The following is a 12654-nucleotide window of genomic DNA, read 5'->3' as shown; positions in this document are numbered from 1 at the left end:
TGGGACCTTTTGTTATTGAGTTGTATAAGTTCTTCATATATTTTGGATATTAACCCCTTATTGGTTATATCCTTTACAAATCTCTTATCCCATTCAATACGTTGCCATTTTGTTTAATTGTTCCCCTTGCCTTAGGAAAAATATCTGGAAAAATGTTTCTGTAGCCAGTGTCAAAAAATTAATGCCTATGTTTCTTCTAGGATTTTTATGGTTTCAATTTTCACATTTATGTTTTTAATACATTTTGAGTTTATTTTGTGTGTGGTGTAGGAAAGCAGTCAGTTTCATTCTTTAGCCTGTACCTGTCCAGTGTTCCCAGAATCCTTTGTTGAAGAGACTGTCTCATCAACCCCATTGTATATTCTAGCCTACTTTATCATAGATTAATTGCCCATAGAAGTGTGGGATCCTTTCTGGGCTCTCTATTCTATTGATCTATGTGTCTGTTTTTGTGCCAATATCATCCTGTTTTGATGAGTACAGCTTTGGAATATGGCTTGCAGTCTAGAACTGTGATACTTCCAGCTTCATTGTCCTTTCTCAAGATTGTTTTGCTTACCTGAAGTTTTTGTGGTTCCACACAAATTTTAGGATTATTTGTTCTAGTTCTGTGAAAAATGCTGTTGGTATTTTGATAGGGATTGCATTAACTCTCTAGATTTCTTTGGGTCATATGGACATTTTAACAATATTATTCCTCTGGGTAGTGTGGGCATTATAGAAATATTAATTTTTATAATCCATGAGCATGGAATATCTTCCCATTTGTGTCATCTTCTATTTCTTTCTTTTACCTTATTGTAAGTTTCTTGCTAGGTATTTTATTCTTTTTGGTGTAATTATAAATGGGAGATTTTTAAATTTCTACTACTTCATTATTAGCATATAGCAGTGCAACAGATTTTTGTGTTGAATAGTTGATTTTTTATTTTCACCTAGCAGCTCTGTAGCTATATGTATCATTTTCAGGAAATAAGATAGTTCAATGAGGACCGTAAGGGAAACCTAATGAGCTGGTTAGAGTTTAAGCAGCTAGTAGGAAGTTGTAGTCAGAGTTAAGGTTAACCAAGGAATGACAAAAAGCTTTGGGACAGGCAGAAGCAAGGAAGCATTAATACTTTTACGGCTGCAGAAACAAAGAGTGTGGACTTTGGAATCTGTAGAGTTTTGTGGGTAGCTAATAACTGTAGCAGAGGGCCTCTGATTAGAGCTCTGGGCTTCAGTGAGGAAGTCTGGCTGCTTTCCAGAGAGGTACTTCTCTCTTTCTCCGCTGACTGATGTCTTACTGGTGTCTGTCATTGGCCAAAGGGAGCCAAAGAAATGCTGACTGGCCAGGTCTAGAGGGGCAAAGAAAGAATATCAAATATATCCATTATTTGATTCTGTAGAAATAGTTTCTTCATCCTATAATACAAAGCTAGCTGTATATGTTTTTAATAGACATTGAGTATGACTTTCGGCAAGATTAACTTTAATGGAAAAGTTAGTTTACAATTTGACACAGACTTGAATATTTGTCACCATATTGCTGTAATGATGATAATCTTATTAGGGCCCAGACTGACTGTGTCACTGACTAATGCACACTCTTTCAAGAGATAGGTAGTGCAACCAGACCTTGGAAGGGAGCAGAAACAGTTCGATACCTATTTTTATACATTGTTAAATTCATTTTGCTGGCTTAGGTGAGAGTGAGGAATTTTAAATCTAAATTTATGAATGATATTGATTTGTTGTTTCCTTTTTTTGGTACTGCCTTTGTTTTTGGTATAGGGCAATTAGTTGGGAAGGTTTTTTTCTCTTCTATTTTCTAAAAGAAGTGCTATAAAATTGATTGTAATTCTTCTTTGTTTGGTAGAATTCTCCTTTAAAACCTTCTGAGCTTGGGGCACCTGGGTGGTTCAGTGTTTGAGCATCTGCCTTTGGCTCAGGTCATGATCCCAGGGATCGAGTCCAACATCAGGCTCCCCTGCAGGGAACCTGCTTCTCCTTCTATCTATGTCTCTGTCTCTCTATCTCTCATTAATAAATAAATAAAATCTTTTAAAAAATTAAAATAAAATAAAACTTAGCTAAAGATTTTTTTTTCAGGAGTTTTATATAACAGTTTCATTATCATTAAACATTATATGACTATTCAGATGATCTAATTCTCCTTGGTTGAGTTGCAGCAATTTGTGAGTTTTAAGAAACTGATCATTTCTTCTATGTTGTCAATTTCATGATTATAAAATTATTTGTAGTGTTCTTTTTAAAAATTAACTATAGGATCTGCAGTGATATCTCTTCTATTTCATTCCAATATTGGTGATTTGTGACATTTTTTTCCCCCAGTCTTGCTAGAAATGTATCTATCTTACTGATTTTTTTTTTCAAGGAACCACTTTTTGCCTCATTGGGTTTTTTTTCATATTGTTTTTACTGTTTTTTATTTCATTGCTTTCTATTGTTATTTTTATTATTTCCTTCCTTTTGCTTGTGTTAGATTTTCTGTACACTTTTTTTTTGTCTAGTTTAAGGTAGATATTTCCTTCTTTCTTTTTTTAAAGATTTTTGTTTTTGTTTTTGTTTTTAAGTAATCTCTACACTCAATACAGGACTTGAACTCACAATTTTGAGATTAAGAGTTGCATGCTCTACCGACTGAGCCAGCCAGATGTCCCTAATGTAAACATTAATTTTATAAATTTCCCTCTCAGCACTGCTTTAGCTACATTTCACATATTTTGATATGTGTACTTTCATTTTTATTAAGTTCTTTATATTTTTAAAATTGTGTTAAAATTTCCTTTTTGACTCATGGATCATTTAGAAATGTTTTTCATTTATACATGTTTAGAGATTTTCTTTTTATTTTTATGTTATTTCTGGGCACTTTTGGTTTTGTTTTTTTCGGCTTTTTTTGCAGTTTAGTTAGGGAACAGATTCTATGATTTTAATATTTTAAAATTGGTTGAGGATTGTTTTATGGTTCAAGATATGCTCTATCTTAATGTTCTATGGGCACTTTGAAAAAATATGTATTTTGTTATTGTTGAGTGTTGTAATTCTGTCCTTTAGGTGCTGTTTGATTGTATTGTTCATATCTTCTATAACCTTGCTGATTTTCCATCTTGTAGTTCTTCTATCAGTTTCTGAGAAGGAGGTGTTGGAGTCTAAAACTATGATTGTGAACTTATTCATTTCTCCTTTCTGCTTTATAAGTTTCTGCTTTATATATATTTTAGACATTGTTATTTGATGTGTATATATTTCAGATTATTATGTCTTCATGATGGATTGATCCTCTTTCCTTATGTAATGTCCTTATGTTTTTCTTTGCTCCTAGGAATTTTTTTAAATTTTATTTATTTATTCATGAGAGAGGCAGAGACAAAGGCAGAGGGAGGAGAAGCAGGCTCTATGCAGGAGCCTGATGTAGGACTCGATCCTGGAACCCCAGAATCATGACCTGAGTCAAAGGCAGACATTCAACTGCTTGAGTCACCCAGGCGCCCCAGTCTCTAGGAATTTTCTTTACCTTGAAGTCTTTTTTTTATCAGATATTTATATAAATATTCCTGCTTCTTTTAAAAATTGTTTGCATGGTACATTTTTTTTAATCCTTTAACTTTCAACATATTTCTGGCATTACATTTGAAGTGAGTTTCTTTGAATCAACTGTTACAGTCTCTCTCTCTCTCTCTCTTTTAACTCTGCCAATCTGTCTTTAAATCTATCTACTTAAATCAATCTACTCAGGTGATTATTGGTATGCCTTGTTTAAGTCTGCCATTTTATTATTTACTTTCTTTAGTTTTTCTGGTTATCATTAATCTTTCTCTTTTCTTGACTTTTTATGTTACTTGGGCATTTTTTAAGATTACATGTTAATTTATTTCTAGTGCTTTTGAGTGTTTTCTTTTTTTGGGGTCAGTCTATCTATCTATCTATCTATCTATCTATCTATCTATCTATTCATTTTTGGATGAATGACTTATTGCAGCCTATTAGTATTACCATAGTGAAATGTAGAAACTTTATTTCCATTTATGGTTTTCCCACTTTTAAATACCATTCTCATGAATATCATGTGGTATTATATTTTTTTGTTTCAATCAATAAATATGATACATAGGTCTCATGAGGACAAGGTCCGTCTGTTGTACATACTCAGTTCTTTCCACCTTCTTTTTTCTTTTATCCCGAGCCTCTAAGATTCTTTCATTACTTCCTTTTTGTTTATAGAAATTCTTTAGTCAGTCCCTAAGAGTAGGTCTGCTAGTGATATATTCTTTTAGTTTTCTTCTTCATCTGTGAATGCTTTTATTTTCCCTTCATTCCTGAAGGGTAATTTAGCCAAATATAGAATTTGTGATAGATAGTTCTTTCCACATGTATAGCTTATTTCCTCATATCCTTCATAGTTTTACTAGAAAAATCCATTGATATATGACTTGGTGTTTCCCTATAGATAATGCATCATTTCTCCTTGGTTACTCTCTATATTTTTTCTTTGTCCTTCATTTCCTGAAATTTGATTATGATGTGATTTGGTGTGGATTTCTCTGGATTTATCCTTTTTTGAGCTGCTGAGCATTATGAATCTGCAGGTTTGTGTTGTTTTCCATATTTAGGAAGCTTTCAGCCATTATTTCTTTGATTAGTCTTTCAGCTCTATTCTGTTTCTACCTCTTTTCTGAATATGTTGAGATGAATGTTAGATTTCTTATTGATGTCCCACAGGTCTCTGGGGCTCCATTCATTTCTTTTTCAGTTTCAAGTTTCTCTCTGTTGTCCAAATTCCATGAATTCCATTGACTTGTCCTTAAGTTACTGATTCTTATCTTCTGTTGTTTCTACTCTTTTTTCTTTTATTGTATCTTTCATTTGTACAATTTCCATTTAGTTCTTTTTTATAACTTCTATTTCTTCTTCTATAAGTTTTTTTATATGTTCCTAGAGAATTTGTAATTTCTCGAAGTCTTTTTAAAATGGCTGATTTAAAACCTCTGTCAGATAATTATATCTGATTAATTCCAGTGTTGGCATTGGTTGGTTGTCTTTACTCATGCAAAGTTTTATTGTTGTGGTTCTTGGCATGACAAGTCATTTTCTTTTGTTGCTTGGACATTTTTATCTTATGTTAGAAAATGTTTGGATCTTATTTAAATCTTGTTCTGGCAGAAAGTCAAACTGTTTATAGTTAGCATGCAGTTTCAGGTCTACTTTATGGGCTGTGCTTCCATTGCATTTAAATTTCAAAACTTTTGCCGTGTTGTTTTAGTCTTTTTGCCTTACCTGATGTTTCTTAGGCTCTCATTGGCTCCTAATGATGCTATCTGAGGAAGCAAAATGGTTTCTCCAATCTGGACCATTGCTTGTCTTAAAGTAAGACAAACAAACAAACAAACAAACCCACAGGGCCTATGGGAATAAAAAGGCTTCCTGAGCCCAAAGTTACTATGGCATGATCCCCCTAAAGTTCCTCCCAGATGCACCAATGTCTCCAGGTAGAGGATGGGAGTTTTAGACTTTTAGAAACAAAGAGACTTTCTAGATCCTGCTGCTTGTGTGGTTAGGTCTCTTTTGGGGGTCCTCCCCACATAGTCTGCCTGGTGCCACCAATGTGTAGAGGAGTTTCAGGCTTACAGAGGCTTCTATGGCCAGGTGCTGGCCTGATGGGATCTTTTTCTCGAGGGGTACAGAGAGTGTTTCTCAGGCTGTGCTGCTTCTTGTGGTGGAATTCTTTATAGGTACCCTCTGGAGGGAAGTTACAGGATCATGGGGACAAAAAGCCTTCCATAGTTAGACTGCTTGTGTGGTGTCTCTTGCTTGTGCTATGTGGTAGCCTCAGACTCTTCCAATCCATTCCCCTTGTTGCTGTGGCCTGACTGACCTGGTATGCATTTGAGTTCCATCTGGGGAAGGAATAGCCCTCCCTCAGCTGTCTTCTGATGCTGTTTGGGGGTCAGGAAATGCTGACTATGCGTCACCTTCATTGGATGCTGTTGTGTTGCTTCTCCAGTATTCAGGTCCCAAACCAATTCCGTGTCTTCTTAACAACTCTTACAAACCTCCTTTGGTGGCCTCTTGTTATTGCCTGGACAAAGAGTGGGCACAAATAGACCTATGCTATCTTGTCTCATTCAGAAATCTAGGTTCTGTTTTATATTTTTATAATGTCTTAGAGGAGACTTTTTTTTAAAGATTTTATTTATTTATTCATGAGCGAGAGAGAGAGAGAGAGAGAGAAGCAGAGACACAGGCTGAGGGAGAAGCAGGCTCCATGTAGGGAGCCTAATGTGGGACTCAATCCCGGGTCTCCAGGATCACTGCCTGGGCTGAAGGCAGCGCTAAACTGCTGAGCCACTGAGGCTGCCCTAGAGGAGATATTTATTTATTTATTTATTTATTTATTTATTTATTTATTTTTAAATAAGTTTATTTTTTATTGGTGCTCAATTTGCCAACTTATAGAATAATACCCAGTGCTCATCCCATCACGTGCCCCCCTTATTTATTTATTTATTTTAGAGGAGACTTTTAAATGAAGGCAGTTGTAGAGGAAAATGGAAAACTTTGTAGCAGGCAGAAAGAAATGGAAGTGGAGCCCTCTTCCTTTGGAAGCAGTGGGAATTTGAATAAATGTTCTAGAAGAATTGCACTTCCATCTCTGAGTGAGTATGCTTTCTGTTTCATCCAATTTTAAGTTTTGTATTTCTTCATTAATTCTCTATACAGATTGGTATGTGTAATGATAAACATACTAGATTTTGTTTTTTCTTCTAGGCCATTGCTCTACTTTTGTCATGCCTCGAGATTTAAATCCATATAGAAAAGAATTGTATTGTAAAATTTGGATTATTACTTAGCTCTGAACTAATTAATGTAATAATAAAAGGGGCTAATGGTGATTACTTAATTGAGCTTACAAAATTTTATATATGCATATGAAGAGAGTTATTCACATGTAATATTATTCCCAGCCCCTTGTGGCACTCTGAGTACTTTGATTTGAATTGCATATAAAAGAATTATTTTTTATGATAGTTAAACTGTAGTATAATTATATGTGTGCATACAGAATCTATTAGTCCTGTGATCTTAAAAGTGAATATCCTCATTTCTTTGGGAAGAAACTATCAGCATTTCTATTTATTTTGATCTCATTGTCCTTTAATTTATATTGTATGCATAGTTTTAAATACCATAATATATTAGAATAACAACAGATGAAGAAAATTTTAAAATTATATAATTTGGGGTCCTGATAGGGTACTTGACTATAAAATGAGAAAAGTTTTGAGATTAGTGATTTCGGGAACAGAAATTTTTAAAAATTTGCTGCATACAAAGGTATTCAATCTGGAGGAGTTTACCCTCAACTCTTTCAGTTCGAATAAAGAAAGGCAGATGTGTAAAATAGTCATGTTTTCATGAGTTTGGAGAATACATATAAGGATTAGAGACTCAGAAACATTTTTGAAGTCATGTGGGAGAGAAGGAAATCTGACCAAACAGGACAGAGCTTGAAGCTGGGGTCTGAGAGAACACTTAGTCTGCATGATTTCATAGGAAAGTCAGCCATTGCTCTTTCTAATGGTTCACACCTGTCTATAAAAATTACTTCTCTTTTTCCACCTGTACTTCCTAAATTCCTTACTTTGCTTTGCTATTTCTTTGTCCATAGCATAGATCACCTCTAACTTACTATAATGCACTTGCATTAATGTCTATTGTGTCTTCCTTCAGACAGAATGTCAGTTCCATGAGGGAAAGTAAGTGTCTGCCTGCCTTGTTCAATGATATAAACCAGATGCCTACAACAGTGCCTGTGTAATGTGGGAATTCATCAAATATTTGTTAATTGACCAACAGCAGGGTACAGGGCTTGCCCACAACTTTTAGGATTTAGTGGTTTTTATTAAACTATATTTGGAGATTAAATTTTGAGACCCAGTATGCTGGCTAGAATACAACATATAAAAAAGAAAATAGTATTGGTTGATTTGCTTTCTTTATTCAAAATGTAAACCCATTCCTTTAAATAATACTTATTTTTATTATTTATTTTTTATGGAGGTATAATTGACACCTAACCATTATATTAGCTTCAGGTGTATAGCATAATGATTCAATATCTGTATGTATTATGAAGTGACCACCATAATAAGTCTAGTTAACAACCATCATAATACATAGTTACAGAAATTTTTATGTGTGTGATGAGAACTCTTAGGATTTACTCTCTTAGCAACTTTCAAATCTGTAATAAGCATATTCCCTTTTTGTAAGTACAGTTAAGTGGAATGAGTGGCTCTGAGTGCTAGAATCAAAGAATCATGATTAAACAGTTGAGTTGGGTAAGACTTCTTGTAGCCAATTCATATAGAGCTGTCACTGAGGCTTTCCTGGCTCCTGTTGTGCTGCTATGGCATGCAAGTGTGGACCTGTTTTGTTTTGTTTTGTTTTTAAGATTTTATTTATTTATTCATGAGAGACACAGAGTGAGAGAGGCAGAGGCATAGGCAGAGGGAGAAGCAGGCTCCATGTGGGGAGCCTGATGTGGGACTCAATTCCAGGACTCTGGGATCACACCCTGAGCCAAAGGCAGATTCAACCACTGAGCTACCTTGGTGTTCCCTGTGGACCTTTTTTAAAACCTATGTTATCTTTTCCATTTCTTCATGCATTGCTTTCTGAATGTTGTTCATTGCTCCATTTGTCTTTTCTATCTTTGCTGTCCAATAGGTTATAGTTATTGCAAAAGCTTTCTGACTGGCAGAGTCATATCTAGATGCCTACAGGGCATTTTGGAAAGATGCTGGAGGGCAGTCATCTCACTATTAGAGCTATATTTTCAGGGGATTAAAGGCTTCCCAGTTTCAAGAATCTTTAAATATGAATATTATCTTAGGAGTAGATACTTTTAAATTATGTATTTAATTCTTGATTCTTGACCATCTGCCGGGATTAAAACAATAATGGGATAGGAAACAGGAGAGGATTCATGAGAGGAGAATGAGAAACTCCTGGAGAGGGTAAGACAAATTTTGGGGAGATGGGCATTACTTTTATTTAGGTTTTTTGCAGAGCTGGCTCTGTAAAGAAATGGATTGTTTTCATTTTATTCTTACTCATCCACTGTGCTTTACAATGTATGCCTTATGTTAGTGTTGAAAGAGACCAGTGACTTAGTACTCATTATTACTGGATAGTATAAATTCTTTGGTTCTGGTATTTGATATAGTCTAGCCATGGCTCTTGAGTGTACTCATTTCTGTCATTTGCTAAAGTAACCTACAATTTTTGATGGTTTCGGGTACAAAGTTGATGAAATACAGGAAAATTAAGTTCAGATGCATTGGACAAAAACTTATTTGATCTCCCCTCTTCTCTCTGGCTTTCCCATCCTTTATTTATTCATCCAGTCTCATGTACTTGGATGCCCTTTTGATTCTTAACGTCTCCCTCATTTCTTCAATTTGATCAAGCCCTATTCTGTACCTGCACATCTCATATACTTTGCTTCTTTCAGCTTGGCATAGTCCTCTTTGATTTTCTTTTAGTGTCATAACAGTATTCCAACTTGTTCCTGGACCTGCTTCTTTTTCCTGCCAGTCCAATACTCCCACAACCCTGCAAACCAGATTATTGCTTCTCTTTTCCAATTCTGAACATATTGCTCTCTTGAACTAAAATTTCCTAATTTCCTATTGCCTTGTAGATTAAGTGCAAACTTTCCAAATTGATGTATGTGATCCTCCATAATACATAAGCAATCCCTGAATGCTTTCCCCTATTGCTACCCTGCAGTAATGTGTATAGTATATCATCTGAACATAATAATGAGTGCTATTACATGTTTGTTAAAAAAGTGAACTTTTTTTTGTGTTTTGATCAACTTAATTATTTGCTGATACCTATAAATATTAACAGCCCGGTTCCTTTTAGATTAACAGTTCAGAATGCAGGAGATACTGACATCCCAAAATGATTTTAAATGAATTGACAGATATACTATCCTATTTGTGCCTATCAATATCCCATCAACCCCTCAGAACTCCTTGAAGAAACCCTAAGTCCATAAAACTTGCTTGTTCTCACAACCAGATGTCTTCTCATTGTCTTGAATTCACTCTAGTACTTTGGTTAGCATCACTTGGTGTACTGACTATTCTCTACCACATAGGATAGTAATTTGCATGTTTATGTCACTCTCTCCACAACCTGAGAGCAAACTTCTGGAAGATAGAGATTTTTAAAATCTCTTTAAGTCCTTATCATGCTCAGGATATGTGATTGACAAATCTATGAGATCAGTGCATTTCAAGGATTTTTGTTAGTTTGTTTCTCTTTTGTAATCAATGCTGCTGTTCTTCCTATAACAGGGCCTGTTTCTTCAAATGTAATCTTACACGGAAATCCATAAAAGAAGCAAAAAAATAGACTCACTCTGGTTGGCGGGGAGTGATTGTTATATTCTTCCCAAATATCCCCTTTCCACCTGCCCCTTGCTGACTCTACAGAACACCCATGGCTCTGCTCAATCTTGTCTGAAAACTACAGTATTCAGTTTATATGTCATGGTCAAGCTGAGAGAAACCTTTTAATATCACCACCTCAGTTATTTATCTGAAGTCTTGAATTTGTGCTGGGAATAAACTTTATAAGAGAAGAATACATGAAGATGTCTGTGAGCTAATGATGAACTTATGTTTCATACAATTGCATTGTTGCCAAATTTCACCCCTTATAAATACCATCCTCTCTGTTGGAAATATCTAGAAATTGAAGGAAAGGGAGTTAAGTTGTAACACAATAGAATTAGATATTTCCAGCAATAAATGACTGAGAAAGGAAGTGCATACAGGTTTTTTCTCATACTTTTAAAAGAAAACTGAAATATGAGAAAGCTGACATTTTGTATGCATCCAGGAGAAAAGGGAGGTTCATGATTGGTTTAGGGCAGAGATTTCTGTTGTGTTCTAAAAGGTTTGGGTCAGCACAGCTAGAGGCAGAAGCAGGACTCAAATAAAAATAATCCTGGCCATGAGGGAAGAGATTAGTTTTGTTGGACAGTGTTCCTGTCTTTGTGAGAAAGGCTTCACCACATGGTTGAGGGAAATTGCCTTGAGTTCTGATCAGAAGATGTGTCAATTTCTGCTTGTCTCTAGAGCTATTGCAAGCTAATCAGCAAGGGCAAAGAATATTCTAATACAAAGGAAATTTCAGAAAAGGAAGAGAGAAGAATAAAGTGGAATATGAGGAGAATATGAGATAATATTTGCTCTTAGGGTGTAAAAATAAAGCAATAGATTCAAGTTGTCACCAAATACAGTGCTGATATCATCTCATCCTTCAAAACTCAAGTCTTTTACTCACATTTCCCCTTCTTCTCCCCACCCCTTCCCTCTTCATCCTCCTCCTGCTTTAACTTTTTATATCCTCTCTCGCAGGATGTTGGATGGAGTATTTCCTCTTGTCTGTTGTCTAGGAATTCATGCCAAATCCCTAAAGCTGCTGCAGAAACAGCCTCGCAATCCCACTGCCTTCTAAGGAGAGCTAGCAGAGATCAGCCCTAATCCTGGGTTGTTTAGCAGCAGTTGGACAAGCTGAGCTACCCTAATCCAGTTACCTTTCTCCAGCAGGAGACTAAGTATATGAGAAGGTTGTTGTGATTCAGTGGCCCAGCAGGAAGTATTTGCAAGACCAACTCTCTAAGACAATTATTGACAGAGATAATTATTCACTGTTTTTAAAAGAAGGGGAAAACCACGTATCATCCATCAGATTGATGTGTGTTTATGAATCCAACTTTCTGATCCACTTGTGTCTATGTGAACAGGAAGAGAAAAGGATTGTCAGGAGACTCCAGGATGGGATAAAAGGAAAACAGTATAATAGCTACCCAAATTTTGGAATGGTTATGATGCATGAGTTTGCTGTGGGTTCCCTAGTAGACAGATGACCCTGAGCCAGTTTTCTCTGGTAGGCTGCTGGCAAGGCAAGGGGAGCAGCAGCAGAGGCTGGGGAGAATACTGCAAGTGGCACAAATGTGGGGTAGATAAAGAATCAAGCCAGAGAGTATCCCCTGGTAAAGAAACTAGACAGTGGGGGTGTCCCACTTATAAATATCCTTGAAAAATCACAAGGGTGTCTCACAAGAGAGACACTTGCCACTTGAGGGAATTCAAGGTTAGTTTCTACTGGCAATGAGAAGACTACGGCAGCACCACAGAAGTCAGTGATGCCAGAACTTGCCCATCTCTCCTCATACTCTCTCCCATTCTAGCATAGCAACAAGAGATGGAGATCCAGAAGTAGGAGGGAAAGAAACCTTGCAGAAATTGACAACACCTGCTTCCCCTGGTAGGTCCTATGAGCCACAAAAGGGCAGAGGAAAATCTTAAATAGGTTGAATATGAAATAGAGTTGAGAAATGAATGGACTTATGAGATCCAGAGTGACTCGAATCCATGGGATGCATCCATGATAAGGCCAACAAGATGAGTTCAGTGGTACATGGTTGAATACAGCCACTGGAGAAGAATAATGCCATTTCTTGTTTGAATCTGCCCTGGTCTGAATATTTCTAACCCTCCAAATTTCATATGTTGAAATCCTAAATGCTAGAAGGCAATAGTAGTAGTAGGTGGGGGTTTGGGGGTG

General features: G+C 36.0%; 1 protein-coding gene across 5 annotated transcripts in view; it reads left to right on the top strand.

Moving 5' to 3' along the window:
• The window catches only part of LOC144306750 (uncharacterized), a 188522-nt gene that overhangs the window by 103496 nt on the left and 72372 nt on the right, over window positions 1–12654 (top strand). The gene's annotated exons all lie outside the window — the stretch shown is intronic.

This window comes from Canis aureus, chromosome 37 (genome assembly GCF_053574225.1).
Source record: "Canis aureus isolate CA01 chromosome 37, VMU_Caureus_v.1.0, whole genome shotgun sequence".
Taxonomy (NCBI): Eukaryota; Metazoa; Chordata; class Mammalia; order Carnivora; family Canidae; genus Canis; species Canis aureus.
Note: the sequence above shows the minus strand (reverse complement) of the source record. Positions and strands in the feature narration are given on the sequence as shown.